Genomic DNA, 17,847 nt, shown 5'->3' on the forward strand with positions numbered 1-17,847 from the left:
TTTTACATTCGTGATCTCCTCGGGAGGTATAAATAGGGGGAAGCAATATATTCGATACCTCATTCAGAAATGCACCCTCTCGAAACCTGGCGAGCAAGCTACACCGCGATGCAGAGCGCCTCTCTTGCAGAGTATGCCACTTGAGTTTGCTAAACATCTCCGTAATGCTATCACGCTTACCAAATAACCCTGTGATGCATCCCACACTAATGATCAATACTCAAGTATAGGTCGAACGAGTGTTTTTTAAGCCACCTCCTTTGCTGAAGGACTACATTTTCTAAGGACTCTCCGAATGACTCTAAACCTGGTACCCGCCTTACCAACAATTAATTTTATATGATCATTCCACTTCAAATCATTCCGCACGCATATTCCCACTGGATATTTTACAGAAGTAACTGCTAACAGTGTTTGTTGCGCTATCATATAATCATACAATAAAGGATCCTTCTTTCTATGTATTCACAACACATTACATTTGTCTATGTTAAGGGTCAGTTGCAACTCCCTGCGCCAAGTGCCTATCCGCTGCAGGTGTTCCTGCATTTTGCTACAACTTTCTAATGCTGCAACTTCTCTGTATACTACAGCATCATACGTGAAAAGCCGCATGGAACTTCTGAAACTATCTACTAGGTCATTTATATATATTGTGAAAAGCAATGGTCCCATAACACTCCCCTGTGGCACGCCAGAGGTTACTTTAACGTCTGTAGACGTCTCTCCATTGATAACAAAATGCTGTGCTCTGTTTGCTAAAAACTCTTCAATCCAGCCACACAGCTGGTCTGATATTCCGTAGGCTCTTACTTTGTTTATCAGGTGACAGTGCTGAACTGTATTGAACGCCTTCCGGAAGTCAAGGAAAATAGCATCTACCTGGGAGCCTGTATCTAATAAATGAAGCGAGTTGGGTCTCACACGATCGCTGTTTCCGGAATCCATGTTGATTCCTACAGAGTAGATTCTGGGTTTCCAAAAACGACATCATACATGAGCAAAATACATGTTATAAAATTCTAAAACAGATCGACATCAGAGATATAGGTCTATAGTTTAGCGCATGTGCTCGACGACCCTTCATGAAGACTGGGACTACCTGTGCTCTTTTCCACTCATTTGGAACCTTCCGTTCCTCTAGAGACTTGCGGTACACGGCTGTTAGAAGGGGGGCAACTTCTTTCGCGTACTCGGTGTAGAATCGAATTGGTATCCCGTCAGGTCCAGTGGACTTTCCTCTGTTGAGTGATTCCAGTTGCTTTTCTATTCCTTGGATGCTTATTTCGATGTCAGCCATTTTTTCATTTGTGCAAGGATTTAGAGAAGGAACTGCAGTGTGGTCTTCCTCTGTGAAACAGCTTTGGAAAAAGGTGTTTAGTATTTCAGATTTACGCGTGTCATCCTCTGTTTCTATGCCATCATCATCCCAGAGTGTCTGGATATATTGTTTCAAGCCACTTACTGATTTAACGTAAGACCAGAACTTCCTAGGATTTTCAGTCAAGTCGGTACATAGAATTTTACTTTCGAATTTACTGAACGCTTCACGCATAGTCCTCCTTACGCTAACATCGTTTAGCTTTTGTTTGTATGAGAGGTTTTGGCTGGGTTTAAATTTTCAGTGAAGCTCTCTGTGCTTTCGCAGTAGTTTCCTAACTTTGTTGTTGAACCACGGTGGGTTTTTCCCGTCCCTCACAGTTTTACTCGGCACCTACCTGTCTAAAACGCATTTTACGATTGCCTTTAACTTTTTCCATAAACACTCAACATTGTCAGTGTCGGAACAGAAATTTTCATTTTAATCCGTTAGGTAGTCTGAAATCTGCCATCTATTACTCTTGCTAAACAGATAAACCTTCCTCCCTTTTTTCATATTTCTATTAACTTCCATATTCAGGGATGCTGAAACGGCCTTATGATCACTGATTCCCTGTTCTGCACTTACAGAGTCAAAAAGTTCGGGTCTGTTTGTTATCAGTAGGTCCAAGATGTTATCTCCACGAGTTGGTTCTCCGTTTAATTGCTCGAGGTAATTTTCGGATAGTACACTCAGTATAATGTCACTCGATGCTCTGTTCCTACCACCCGTCCTACCGAGCAAGGTGGCGCAGTGGTTAGCACACTGGACTCACATTCGGGAGGCCGATGGTTCGATCCCGTCTCCAGCCATCCTGATTTAGGTTTTCTGTGATTTCCCTAAATCGTTTCAGGCAAATGCCGGGATGGTTCCTTTGAAAGGGCACGGCCGATTTCCTTCCCAATCCTTCCCTAACCCGAGCTTGCGCTCCGTCTCTAATGACCTCGTTGTCGACGGGACGTTAAACACTAACCACCATCACCACCACCACCCATCCTAAACATCTGAGTGTCCCAGTCTATATCTGGTAAATTGAAATCTCCACCTAAGAACATAACATGCTGAGAAAATTTATGTGAAATTTATTCCAAATTTTCTCTCAGTTGTTCTGCCACTAATGCTGTTGAGTCGGGAGGTCGGTAAAAGGAGCCAACTATTAACCTAGCTCGGTTGTTGAGTGTAACCTCCACACGTAATAATTCACAGGAACTATCCACTTCTACTTCACTACAGGATAAACTACTACTAACAGCGACAAACATGCCACCATCAGCTGCATGCAATCTATCCTTTCCAAACACCGTCTGTGCCTTTGTAAAAACTTTGGCAGAATTTATCTCTGGCTTCAACCAGCTTTCTGTACCTATAACGATTTCAGCTTCGGTGCTTTCTATCAGCACTTGAAGTTCCGGTACTTTACCAATGCAGCTTCGACAGTTTACAATTACAATACCGATTGCTGCTTGGCTCCCGCATGTCCTGACTTTGCCCCGCACCCTTTGAGGCTTTTGCCCTTTCTGTACTTGCTCGAGGCCATCTCACCTAAAAAACCGCCCAGTCCACGCCCCACAACCCCTTCTACCCGTGTAGCCGCTTGCAGCGTGTAGTGGACTCTTGACCTATCCAGCGGAACCGGAAACCCCACCACCCTATGGTGCAAGTCGAGGAATCTGCAGCCCACACGGTCGCAGAACCATCTCAGCCTCTGATTCAGACCCTCCACTCGGCTCTGTACCAAAGGTCCGCAGTCAGTCCTGTCGACGATGTTGCAGATGGTGAGCTCTGCTTTCATCCCGCTAGTGAGACTGGCAGTCTTCACCAAATCAGATAGCTGCCGGAAGCCAGAGAGGATTTCCTCTGATCCATAGCGACACACATCATTGGTGCCGACATGAGCGACCACCTGTAGATGGGTGCACCCTGTACCCTTCATGGCTTCCGGAAGGACCATTTCCACATCTGGAATGACTCCCCCCAGTATGCACACGGAGTGCACATTGGTTTTCTTTCCCTCTCTTGCTGCCATATCCCTAAGGGGCACCATTATGTGCCCGGCGTTGGAGCTCCCAACTACCAGTAAGCCCACCCTCTGCAACCGCCCGGATCTTGCAGACTGAGGGGCAACCTCTGGAACAGGACAAGCAGCCATGTCCGGCCGAAGATCAGTATCAGCCTGAGAGAGAGCCTGAAACCGGTTCATCAGACAAACTGGAGAGGCCTTCCGTTCAGCCCTCCGGAATGTCTTTCTCCCCCTGCCACACCTCGAGACGGCCTCCCACTCTACCACAGGTGAGGGATCAGCCTCAATGTGGGCAGTATCCCGGGCAGCCACAGTCGTAGTCCGATCGGGGGATGCATGGGACGAGCTGGCAGTCCCCGACAAACCCCCATCTAGACCCCCACAGTGATGCCCATTGGCAACAGCCTCAAGCTGTGTGACCGAAGCCAACACTGCCTGAAGCTGGGAGCGAAGGGATGCCAACTCAGCGTGCATCCGAACACAGCAGTTGCAGTCCCTATCCATGTTAAAAACTGTTGTGCAAAGAATGTCTGAACTAATCTACAGCGAGCACAAACAATTCAACACAAAATTTAAACGGTTATTAAATTACAAGATTGACTAGTAAATGCAGTAATGCTGCTACTTGTGCACTGCTGACACACTGCTCAGCGGCGGAAGGAGACTACGCGATTTTACACTATTCAGGTACTAAAACGTGATGCTACAACTCTCAAATACTGTAATACGCCCGAAATTTATGAATTAAACAATGCAAATACCAAAAACACACAAAGAAATTAAGAATTAAACTATGTAACAAATAAGTGAGCTAAGAGTATACGACTTGCTGCTGCAGCTGCTTATCCAACGGCGGCAGGGAGCACAATAATGATGTAAAGTTCTTGCAAGGAATCACATGTAGTCTGGATTTCACTTTAGACTGTGGTCCCCTTTCCCCAGTAGGACTACAGGGATGGGTTAGAGACACAAAAGTAATTCAAGTGGCATAGGAAGATGTTACTAGCATCTCTGTACAAGATTTCGAGTGACTATCAGGCAGAAAACATGGAGGAAGTCTCTTCAAGGGGGTTCATCAGCTGCATGACAAACTTGCCAGAACACTTTTTATTAATAAAGATTCCAGATACAAGTTTGGGTTCATACTGCACTTCACTGAATGTTTCCTGTCTAGACTGCTCAAAAGATTTTTAGTTATTTCAGATACCATTATATGTTCTGTATCTGAAGATGGATATGCCAAAACATGTACTAAATAAAAATGTCTTTAACCACCTAAACAGAAAACATTCATTGCAGCAAGTTATTTCCAATAAACAGTGGCTGCATACAGATGCTTTGGAAAATGAAATTTGTAGTGTTTCATGCTTCACATAGAAGGTGTGTTCAAAAAGTAAGATAACTTTATATTTTTATGAAAAAAATATATATTTATTCATCACTATTCATGTCGTCCCCTTCAAAGTAATCCCCCTCAGATATAACACACCTGTGCCAAAGCTTTTTCCAAACATCGAAGCACTTTTTGGTACAGCCTTGAGTACTTCCAGTGCTGCAGTTTTTATTTCATCAATCGTTGAAAATCTTTCACCTTTCATAGGTCTTTTCAGTTTTGGGAACAGGAAAAAGTCATAGGGGGTCAAATCCAGTGAATATGGTGGCTGAAGCATGATTGTCATGTTGTTTTTGGCCAAAAAATCTCTCACGAGCAACAATGAATGAGCAGGTGCATTGTTATGATACAAAAGCCATGAATTGTTTTTCCACAATTTTGGACGTTTTTAGGGTATTGCTTCTTGCAAATGGCACGTAACATCAAGGTAATACTGCTTATTGACAGTGCGACCTTGAGGAAAAAATTCACAATGAACTGCGCCAAGGTAATTGAAAAAAACAATAAGCAAAACTTTGACATTTAATTGAACTTCGCATGCTTTTTTCAGTCTTCTCTCTGGGATGCTTCCATTGGAATGACTGAGCTTTGGTTTTGACGTCATAAATGTAAACCCAAGTGTTGTCACCAGTTATGACCCTTTTGAGCAAATCAGGATCATCACTGATGTCATTCAAGAGCTCCAGGGCAATGCTCCTGCTACGGTTCTTCTGATCAAAAAAGAGAAGTTTTGGAACAAATTTTGCTGACACACGTCTCATGCCCAAAATGTCCAAAAAAATTGCATGACACGAGCCGACCAATATGCCAACATACTCAGCAACTTCTTTTATGGTAATTCAATGATTACCCAAAACAATTTGCTTCACAACTTCCACGTTATCATCTGTTGTTGATGTGTTGTGGCATCCAGAGCGAGGTTTGTCATTGCCAATTTGGCATCTTCTCAGCCATCTTGGAAGAGCTTGTAATACTTGTAAACTTTTTTTTTTTGCTTGGAGCAGACTCACCATATGCCATTGTTAATATCTCAAGTGTTTCAGAGCAATTCATTCCATTTTCATACAAAATTTAATGCAGCTTTCTTTGCTCTTTTTATTACAATAATAGAAAATCACTGAGCACACTAAAACAGGTCTAACGAAGTATTCTGCAGCTGTATACTTGAAACTGTGAACATATGTATGGGACATGTGTATCAATATAACAAAACAAAAAAAAAAAAGATCGATAATTGAATATATGTTGCCCTCAAAATTTAAAAAGTCACCTTACTTTTTGAACAGCCCTCATACACATGACCTGCCACCCAATGAATTCTTTGTCTTTTCTTGCATGAGATACCAGATATTTTCAGGATGACACTGAGGCGATATTAAAGGCGGAGCAGTTCTTCGGTTGCCAACATTATCTTAATCAGGGAAAATGTAAGATAACATACCAAAGTAGCGCTGACCCAAAGCAGAAAATCTTGGTATCTTGGTACACACAAAATGATACAACTTAGCCAAACAAAGATGGCATCAACGAGATCATTGCTGTATTAATTGATGAGGTCTTCTATCTACAGCATAAATATGAAGTGATGCCTAGGTAATAAGAAGATAGTGAAGTGAAACTAGATGCCATGTGTCACATACAAAAGAAGAGTGTGGACAGCGCACAGATTAAAAATATTGTTTTGGGAACTGGACTTTGTAACAAAAACTGGAAAGCTGTAAAATCTGGAATTAAGTGTAGGCAGTGCAACAGAAGACTTCATTTTTGCTGTGGGAAGAAGGATACCTAGGTGAAGGATGATGAGAACTTCGCTCTGAAATGGAAATGTGATAATGTTAGGTACAAATCTCCAACTAAACTATCTCATACTAAACAGTTAGCTAAACCATCCACTATACCAGAAACAAATAGGGCAGTACCTCATATACATTGTGATAAAATGAACAACATTGTTGTGAAGTGGTCCAAAAGTAATAATTACTTTCAGGAACTTAGCACTAAGAGGAAGCGTCATGAAGAATCACAGAATATTCAGGATGATCTGATGCTGCCTCATAAATTTGTCAACAAAAGTGCAAGGCAAGCACATAGTCAATATAATCAAACTGTCCTTGCACTTGGCAGTAGTTGTAGTAGTTACTGATCTAAGTCAAAAGCTTGACTCAGTCATATTACAAGTGATGTAGGCTCCTTGGGGGAGGATCTTGACTAACAAGGCAATATAATAATAATGATAGGTAGTGCTGGGAACAGTTTGGGCTACAACTACAACTACAGAGTTGAGGAAGATATTTCTAACATGGCTGGTAAAATGACATGCACCAATGTGTAGGTAGTTTCACTCTTCCAGCATTTTGATAAGCCATTGATGAAATATTCCATGAAACATGTCCATGAGGAGCTCAGCAGAGATTTGTGACAACCAGGCCAATCACACATCGAAATGATCGATACAATACCAATAAGCCAGCACCATCACAAACACCATTGCTTGCATCTAAATAGAGCAGAAAAAAATTATCAAACATATCACCACCAATAGCATTAAATAAAAGCAATACGGCATCCACTCAATGCCAATATTTTCTAACATTCAACATAGATCTTTTTTAGGATAAATGAAAGAGACAATGTAAAAGTAGTTCTAGTTGATGATAACCTGTCAGATACCAACAATGAAAGTAAGGACTCTTATGATCATCACTGCTTACAAAAATTCCATCAGAATATAAGGTAAATAAAAAAGAAGAGCTGCTTCTTTCAACTCAGAATACAAAAGATTTAGATGAAACAGCTGTTCATGTGCTTTGCTTAACAGAGCATCATCTAAGAGCTGCTGAAACTGAGCAGATAAGACATAGAAAATTACAAAATTTGATCTAAGTATTGCAGAACCAACTTAAGAAAAGAAGATGTTGAAATTTTTATTCACAACACTCTTAGATTACAGGTATGTGTATGTCAATACTGCAATGAAGAATATTTTGAAGAGTATGCTGTCAAACTAGAAAAGCAATCTATCACATTTATAACTATCTATAGGGAACCAGTAGGAAATATCTCAAAGTACCTCGCTCAGTTAGAAACTATCCTTATAAAACTTTACAAGAGAAACAGTAAAATTATTTTGTGTGGGGATTTTAACATTGACTTTCTATCACCAAACAGAAACCCTAGACAGTTAGAACCATTGACGTCTTTCTATAACTTATACCCCAGTGATCTCTTTCCCAACAAGAGTAGATGACAACAGCAAGCTGCAATTGACAATGTTTTCCTGGACTCACACACATTAATACGATGTAAAAATACAGGCTGTAGTAAATAGCCTATCTGATCATGATGATCAAATAGCAGTCCTAAAACTCAGCAACATAACAATAGTTAATGTATACATACAAGTTAGGCATGTCAGAATACTAAACAATGATGCCACCAACATGTTTAAAAATACTCTGCAACGGGAACTATGGGAAGAGGTCTACTATGAAGACACTATGGATATGAAATTTCGCTCATTTTTAAAGCTACTTCTGAAACACTTTGACGTCAGCTCCCCCCAAAGACAAACAAAATCTAAATCAAATGTAAGCAAGCAGGAAGACTGGCTAAAATCTGGGACTAGACTATCATGTGTCAGAAAAAAGAGAACTTTACATAGAACAGGTGAATAGTAGACACAAAGCTGTGAAAGTACACTGGAAGAGATATTGTAAAATCTTAAACTGCATAATTAGGAAGGCTAAACATATTCACCATGCACAGCAAATTAACAGCTCAAAAAATAAAACAAAACCCATATGGAAAATCATAAAATTGAAAACAAACAGAAACAAAATATCAGAAGAATCAGAGGTAGCACAGTTAATAGAAAATGGGACAGAGCACAGTAATCTGAAAATGGAAGACTTGAATCAAATAAATTTTTCCTCTCTGTAGCCGAAGATAAAGGAACAGGAAACACTCAGCCTCCCTCAGAAGCCACAAAACTGCTTAATCTTATCCAACAATATTATGAGAAGGAAAGTTGTTACTCACCATATAGCAGAGATGCTGAGCTGCAGATAGGCACAACAAAAAGACATATTCAAAGTTTTCGACCATGGTCCTTTATAAGCTTTAGTTGTGAGAATTTTTTTGTTGTGCCTATCTTTTACTCAGCATCTCTGCTATATGGTGAGTAGCAACTTTCCTTATCATATTATTATTACATTCCATCCTGCATTTTCCATTGTTAAATCTTATCCAATGTACATCAACATTGACAGTGCACTTCAAATCCACGGAACCCAATGATATTATAAAAATCATCACTTCCCTAAAAAAGCACCATCTGTTCAAGTTACGATGGAATCAACCATGGCAATAAAATTATGTGGTGGCTCAATCAGCAATATATTGTGCTACTTATGTAACCAGTCTGTGAAAATTGAGGTATTCCCTAATAAATTAAAACATGCTACAGTGATGCCACTACATAAAGTTGGTGAGAGACATGTAATATCTAACTACTGGCCAACCCCTCTGCTGCAATTTCTTTCAAAAATATTTGAGGGAGTAGTGTACAACAGGCTGTATGAACACATAACTCAAAATGGTTCACTGACTACCAAATGGTTCACTGACTACCACCCAGTTTGGCTTTCATGAAGGGATCTCCACAGATGATGCAATATCCAGTCTAAAAAAAAAAAAAAAAAAAAATTCTAGATGAACTGAACCATAGAAGATACCCTTATAGGAATTTTATGTGCTCTAGCTAAGGCTTTCAGCTGTGTAAAACACAACATATTAGTACAAAACTACCATACAATGGCATCAAAAACCAACCAGTAGCTTGGCCAGACTCCTACTTACATAACAAGAAACAGAGTTGTCCCAACAGGTGCAGGCGAAACAATAAAATAAGCTTGGGGAACTATTAAGTATGATGTTTCCCACGGCTCAGTCCTTGCACCACTGATTTTCTTACTGTATGTTAATGACCTACCAGCATCAGTAAGTAACAATGCAAATACAGTACTGACACTAGTACCTTGATCAAAGGCTGTGAAATTTTCAGTGCAGTCTACAACTGAAACAAGCACACAGGAAGTATACCAATAGTTCACAGCAATTAGCCTGTCGCTAAACTTCTCAAAAACAAATTTATTTGTTTCACGCAGCAAATAATAAACTCTTGAAACACATATCAATGGTCAGAAAATAAATGAAACTTCATATTGAAAGATGTCAAGTCCTAAGAAGGAAAATCTGTCCTCGTCCCATCCAGTAAGTCTACCTTGACCTGCAATTCTGAGCAACTTTTCTCTCCCTTGCATATACCCTGCCAGCCCTTTTCCTTTATCCCTCTTCCTTCCCCTTCAGCCAGGAGGAGGAGCCACTGACTCCCAAAGCTTGCACATTTCCTAAACATATATGAGGCTATCAGCGCTATAGTGGCCTAACCCACAGCACCCTGGTTTGTGGGAATAGCCACTGGAAGACGTTGATGTTTGCAGAATTGATGTGTAAGTTAGTGATTGCGCATATAGCAATGATTGTGGTACACATAATGTGGTATGGTGTCCGGTAATTGGCTGTATGTGGAGTTAGCTGTAATAGTGTTTTTAGACCATTTTTTGTGTGGGTAAGGCCACTATTGTTTCGGCGCATTTGACCATAATACACGAAACATGTGGGATAGGCCATTACTCCTTTACACGCTGTAGTCAAACACTGGACAAGATACACATGAGGTGTTAATGTTCATCATCCTTATCATCATTTACAGGGACAGAGTCACCACACGGCTGTACAGATGTCTTCAAAGTACAGTAATAAACATGGTACACCAGGGTGGAGTATGAATTGCAACAAGGTCATTAAATTCGTCTTTTTCAATGCACTAATAGCGTGTCCATTGGGATATAGTACGTCCAGAGTCTCAATTACTTTTGATCCTCACTTAGCAAAACTGACATCGGCAAATGGGACATCTGGCTCATTGGAGTACTTATAAAACATGATATGGGGAGAGGCTGCTTTATACTGAAGCCAGTGAATATGCAACCATTGCACCCTGGTATTTTGTGTCGACACTTTATGGTTATGTATGTTTCTCTCTAAACGTACTGTAGACATCAAATCATTCCTTGTCATTGTTATAGTGGTGAAGGGATGTTGTTTTCAAGCAGGGATAATGACATTCATCCAGTGAGGGGGTGTGTATATGTTCGGGTGAAATTTCCTGTTCTTCGTGATGATACCGAGGTCCTGGTCACGTGGTACGTATGAATGCCCACTGACTAGGAATTTACGGTGGATTACTTCTGGTGTGAAGTCTGCATGCAGCACCATGAATTGACACAGTAAGGCCATTTTTATATTCTGATTTTGCCTGCAACATTGATTCGAGTACATAATCAGTCACTTTGTTTCGACATTATGTTTAATGTAATGCACGAGATACAATCCAATTTCTTCTGGTCCTTGGGATGCTTTGCCCTCACTCCATACATACATGATAGCTTTATTGGTACACAGGTCGTGTATTCGAAGGCAGTATGTCCACAATTGCCACTTGTACTAACAGATACCTGTTGTGAGTAACGATATTGGTAAAGTCCTCATCAAATCAAAGGCAATCGTGGTCGTATGGTGTCCTGATGCCTCCCTTTTGGTGCATTGCGATGCATTCTCATCCGCAGGCTATCGGCCTTTTCTTGATACACCTCTCTTTCATGTTCCCATTTACCTTTCTCTTCCGCAGTGTCAGCTGCAGCATGTTTATGTTATAGAGGTCGCATTTACGGCAGGAATCACTAACAGGGGAATGAAAGACAGATTAAATCTTGTATTAAATATCTGACCAAACATGTAGTACGTGACCAGATCAAGCTCGGCTTTATATAAATGGTATAACTTCCCCATGCTAAGATCTGGTGACAAATACTTCTGATCGACTGTTTCATTCATTCGTGCATAATGGCTCTGATATGCTGGAAACTGTTTTATGAATTTTTCTACCACAACCGTCTTTGCTATTGGTGTTTTGTTTTTAGCAGGGCATGCGTCTTGCTTATTGATGGGTGGGGTCTGGTGCTGCACTTTGTGTGAAAGAACCCATGTAATCTTACTGTCCGATATTTGCGAAATGTTCTTAAAGAACGTTTTACACACCTTCACTTCCACTTCCTCTTCATTCTGGTAATGGCTTGGCCTTGTTGTTACTTGTCACGACTTTGTAGCACCAGAGTAATACATGTGTGCTGTAGACACTACTTTCACCATGGCAAAAATGTATGCCGACTGCAAGTTAAAACAACTTAATGCATAGAATGGGTCAAATAGATGTTGCTGGTGTTCAGGTGAAAAATGTCGACCACATTCCACCTGACGCATGCATGCTTCAAGGGTGGGATATTTCTTTGGCACTACATTTCCCTTCACGTTAATGTATTCTTCCCCTTTCGATCACTTTTCTTTTCAAGTGTTCTGTGCCCACAGCTGTGCATTCTGCACCAGTTTTCTTCCTCATTGTGGAGCAATTACTGTACCAGTACTACAATCCCCCTTCGATACATCCACGGCTGACATTGTGGGTGTGGTATCCTTCGATGCGCTGTGTAGATTGGGCTCTGATAACACGGCACATAACTCATCTCCTGTACCACGTGCATGCTGGCTGAATCGGCCAGGTGCACATTCCATGTCTGAGGCATCGGTAGTAGGGTCTGATCCAAATAGGTCTGCAATGGAAATGTTCCTTACCTGCACCGGTGTCCATATCACATTATATGAGTCCAACGAGGGAACATATGCGGCTTCGACATCATCACCAGGGCTACTGCACGTCGTTCTGTAGTACGCAAACACTAATGACAGTCCAGTGGTGTGTCGACCACAATACTGAGTATATACTGCAGCTGTGTCCTTCGCTGGCCATTGTGTGCTGTATGACGTATGGTACACTGTCCCACCAGCCTACTTGCTATGCATATATGGCGCAGTAGTGTCCTATGTGGCATAGGCCACTATTGCGCCCCATTTCGTATGGCACTGCATGGTGCATAAACAACATCTGACACTGCCACATTCTCCATGGTGTCCAAATACATGTTTGGCGATTGTAGGACATGATGGTAGGGCGTAAAGTGATGTTCTGTGCAAATATCTCATTTTTCCAAAAATGTGGGTTAGGCCAATATTGTGCTGATGTGTTTACTCCTACCATGGCTTGGTGAGTACATTTTTTTATCCATCCAGTTATACATTTTCAAAAATTGATTATTCTCATTTATACAGCAATGTATCTTTGGATATTTTTGGCTACACAGTATAAAATAATGTAAGCGGAAAACATGTCAAACTGAATTTCTGTATCAGTTTATCACTGCATTCATTTCATTTTTCATTCTTTTCCAGCTCAGTACTGTTTCATACAAGCTAAATGCAATCCAGTGTCATGTTCTTAATATATATTTAGTTTTTTTATTTGGATGGACAAGTTTACAGATTATATCTGCGAACACTTTTACTGTGTGTGGCAAAATTTACTTCTGGTACGACTTTGTTTTACCCTAACTCAGGTTGTTCAAAAAGTACCCCATAGAAGTGGAGCACTCCAGAGTCCTCACTGCAGTGACTCCAAGCCCATGATGTGGGAGAAAGTGAATTCATTGCCACCTAGCCATAACTGGTGCAACAATCTGTGTTCACTGACAGCTATAGATAGTCACGCAAGCCCTGTGCCTCAGGTGAAGGATCCATTTCTATTTACTGAGACAGATGGTCTTCCACAATGCCTAGGATGCTGAGGTGAGAAAAGTCATGCGATATGCGTACATAAAGGTGGCAATGGTAACACTTACATAGCTATAAAAGGACAATGTAAGAGTTGTCATTTGTACTCAAGTGATTCATGTCTCCAATGGGAATTAACAGACTCTGAATGCGGAATGGTGGTTGGAGCTAGACAAATGGGGCATTCAATTTCAGAAATCTTTAAGGATTTCAATATTACATGATCCACAGTGTCCAGAGTGTGCTGAGAATACCAATTTTCATGTTACCACTCACCATGGACAACACGGTGGCTGAAGGGCTTAACTTAACACTTTCGCTGCGGCTAACGCTTGTAAGCATCAAAACAAGCCACGGGCTAGTGCGGCTGATGCTTACAAGCATCCGCGCTCACTGTCGGATTACTCGGTCTAGTTGCAGCGTCTAAGCTAGCATCAAAGTGTGTAAACTTCTTTTTTGTGGGGTCAGTTATCGAACATATATTGTTCGTAATGGCAGCTAATGAACCGACTCCTGGACCTTCCAATGCGAAAAGGAACAGGAAAGGTGTTAAATTGACAGAGGAACAGTTACTTAGTGTACTGGACGACAGTGATTTTCTGTGTAGTGAGGACGAGGCATACCACAGAGACTGTCATTCAGAGGCTGCAGAAGAATTGCCGAGTGATGATAGCATGGAAGCACAGCTTTCGAATCTGTTTCATGACAGTTACGAATCTGACAATACGGATCACGACAATTGTGTGGAAATCGACAACGAAAAAGATCCCGACCTGTCACATGGAGATAGTCATGTCAAGTACTGGCATAAAGAACCACATAATATGCAGTTTCACCCACTTACGAAGGAAGAAGTTTTGCAAAATCATCCGACTGGCAATTCTCCTATGGATTTATTCAGATTATTGGTAATAGACGAATTGTTGCAACTTGTGGTTGACGAAACCAACGATAACGCAGTCAACATATTGCTGAGTGAAAATACAAAAGAGGGATCTAGGATCTGTAAATGGAAACCTCTATGTATAGGCAAATTACTAGTTTTCCTGCGTGTTTCGTTACATATGGGAAACGTTAAATATCTTCCATTACAAGACTACTGGAAGAAAGAACCGCTATTTGAGAATAGAGGTAATAGCGATGAGTATAAGCAGAGACCGGTATTTGATCATATTACGCTCTCTGCATTTTGGAAAAAATCCACTTCCAGGAAACCCGAAACCAGACCATCGTTTATATAAGATAAGACCTATATTGGATTATTTTAATACGAGAGTGTCTCAAGTGTATTACACGGGAAGAGATTTATCAATAGATGAATCAACGATTCTTTGGAGGGGAGGATTGTCATTTACACAATACATAAAAAGTAAATGTAATAAATACGGCATTAAGGTGTAAATGCTCAACAATCCACATGGTTTCATAAATAAGTGCACTGTGTACAGGGGAAGTAGTGGAGATATGGGGGGAAAAGGTCACACTGAAAAGGTCGTTTTGCAATTGATGGCAGAAAAGCTGCATGTTGATCATCACATTTACTTGGACAATTATTGTAACAGTTTTTATTTAGCTACAACTCTGTTGAACCTAAAAACACTTCCTACAGGTACTCTGAAACTAAATAGGAAATATACGCCCGAAGACGCTGTATCAACAAAACTTGGGAGAGGAGAGACAATTGCACGGTATTCTAATGGAGCTATGATTGGAAAATGGAAGGATCGACAAGAGGTTTCCTACAGTTCCACAGGACACTTAAATGTTATGGAGCAAGTGACGAATGCTCTCCAGCAAATAGTCAAGAAACCTTTGTCTATTATTAGGTACAATGCGTGTATGTCTGGGACTGATAAACAAGATCAGATGTTACCATATTATTTATGTGAATGAAAGACTATCAGCTGGCCGAAAAAACTATTCCTTCATGTCATTGACAAGCTAGTTTTTAATTCTCTATATCTGTACAACAAATACACAGGAAATAAAATGATGATGTACGATTACAGAATGAACCTTATAAAGGGCTTCCTTCCACCAATGGACGTAACACGGAATGTGAGCAAGAAACATCACAGATGAACACACGTTGTGCAAAAGTGGGAAGCTATTGCAGGGGAGGAGCAACTTATGAGGAATCGGTGAAAGAAGAGCGCAGAACAAGGCAAGCGCACTGATCCACCATATGAGTGTACAACCTGCCCAGAGAAACCTGGATACTGCTTGAACTGCTGTATAATTTCCCATAAGTAGCAAAAACGCGATAATATCGGGGAAATTCCAATTATCAAAGACAACTTCTTTTATTTCTTTTGACATTGCATGGTTTCTTTTTATGATGTGAAAGGTTAGAACTTTTTTCCAAGAGTGTTCAGAAAATGATGTTTTCTGTTGTGTTAAGTCAACTTATTTCTTATTGCGTTGTAAAGCGTTCCCTACAGTTTTTGTGAAATAATTTAATGGGCTAAATTTGTTTTAATAGCACCGAAATTGAAGTGATGGGGGACATGAGAGAAGCCTCCATGTATGGTGTGTTTTGCTTACTAATTTCTACACATCTGGGCGTCTATGATAAATGTAGACAGCCAAATCTCTCATACCACGAGCAAACATGCTACTAAATTGACGACCTCAGTCAGAGTCAATCTTAAAAATGCGCATTTGAAGTAAATATAATTACAAACAAATCCAGTTTCTTTTTTTTCCTTCTTAAGAATTTGCGTTTTGAATCCAAATTTTTCCTGGATGCAGTGGATTTGTTGCTTGTTTGAATTGTATTTTTTGTTACATTATCAGCATATCACGAGCATTTGAATGACGCCTGTGACCCCTATACGTGTCAGACAGCAAACAGACTTTAAAACATGACCAAAATACAGTTGAAGCTCATTTGAAGTAATGCATCTAAGGCGTCATCATTAAGTCAGTATAGAACATGATCCTACAGATCTTACAAGGTCTTGACGTCAGCCTGCAGCTCAGGTGTGCTTAGGAGCATCAGCTCCGAGCGGTGCACGGGAGAGTTGGGTGCCTGCACCGATGCCGCAGCGAAAGTGTTAATGACCAAGAGCAGTGGCATTTGCAAAGACAAGCAATACTGTGTGAAGTAATTCCAGAAATCAATGTAGGACATATGGCGAACATATCCTTTAAGACAATGCAGCAAAATTTGATGTTAATAGGCTATGGCAGCAGATGACTTCTGCGAGAGCCTTTGCTAATGGCACAACATTGCCTCTTATGGTTTCCTGACCATTATCAGTTCGACAATGGATGACTGGAAAACCATGGCCTGGCCAGACGAGTCCCAATTTCAGTTGGTAAAAGCTCAAGGTAGGGTTTGACAGTTGCACAGGTGCCACAAATCCATGAATCCAGGTTTTCAACCAGGCAATGTGCAAGACGATGGTGGCTCCATAACGGTGCAGACTGTGCTTACATGGAATGGACTGGGTGCACTACTCCAAATGAACTGACTATTGACTGGAAATGATAATGTTCAGGTACCTGGAGACCATTTGCAGACACTCATGGACTTCATGTTCCCAAACAACAATGGAATTTTTATGGATGGCAGCATACCATGTCATCAGGACACAATTGATTTGAAGAACATTCTGGACAAGTCTATCAAATGATTTGGCCACCCAGACTGCCCAAAATTAATCCCCAAACATTTATGGTCAGTTCGTGCACAGAATCCTGCACTGGCAAAACTTTCACAGTTATGGATGGTTATACAGGCAGCATGGCTCAGTATTTCTACAGGAGACTTCCAACAAGTTGTTGACCATATCGAGCAATTACACTATGCAGCTGCAAAGGTCTAACATGATATTTGGAAGTATCACATGACTTGTCACCTCAGGGTAAGTCAAAGAATAATTCTGCTAAGCAGTACAGCACCATTATGCATGCCTTCACGACCCACAAATTATTAGCAGGTGGGAGGCAAATCACAGACATTAGCCAGGCTTAAAAATGATATACTAGGAGACTACAGAAATTTGCAGAATGGTTGATATACTGTAATGCATTTGTTTGTGTCAGGTGAATGACAGGGAAGAATGCACAATTGAAGGAGCAATTTCAGATAGCTAAAAAGTCATTCACATCATAACGATTAGTGGCGAGCTGTTTTCAGTAGAATCTCATAAAATCAGGGGTGGTAGCAGATGCAGAATGTTTGTTTCCAAGAAATCTGCAAACAACTGAAAGGGTTTGCCTTTTGAAGCAAACATTCTCTCATCAAATTCTGGACATGGCAGCATTTAGAAACAGCTCATGAAA

This window comes from Schistocerca gregaria, chromosome 3 (assembly GCF_023897955.1).
Source record: "Schistocerca gregaria isolate iqSchGreg1 chromosome 3, iqSchGreg1.2, whole genome shotgun sequence".
Lineage (NCBI taxonomy): Eukaryota > Metazoa > Arthropoda > Insecta > Orthoptera > Acrididae > Schistocerca > Schistocerca gregaria.